Genomic DNA, 262 nt, shown 5'->3' on the forward strand with positions numbered 1-262 from the left:
GAACGGAGAATTCGCACCAATAACGACGGCAGAACTTGAGAAAGCACTGAAGAAACTCTTGTCAGGCACTGCCATCCTGTAAGGATAATATATATTGGAACAGTTGAGTTTACTAGGACGCTGCAGCAAGAAATGTGTCATACAGCTCCTCAACCGCGGCTTACAGAGACATCGAGTGCCAGATAAGTGGAAGCATGGTGTTACCGTCAAACTTCTCAAACCCTTTTTTTAAAATTTTCTTCGTGCCTTCGTGAGAGTTTCC

This window comes from Trypanosoma equiperdum, assembly GCF_001457755.1.
Source record: "Trypanosoma equiperdum strain OVI genome assembly, contig: ctg_1629, whole genome shotgun sequence".
In the NCBI taxonomy this organism is placed as follows: Eukaryota; Euglenozoa; class Kinetoplastea; order Trypanosomatida; family Trypanosomatidae; genus Trypanosoma; species Trypanosoma equiperdum.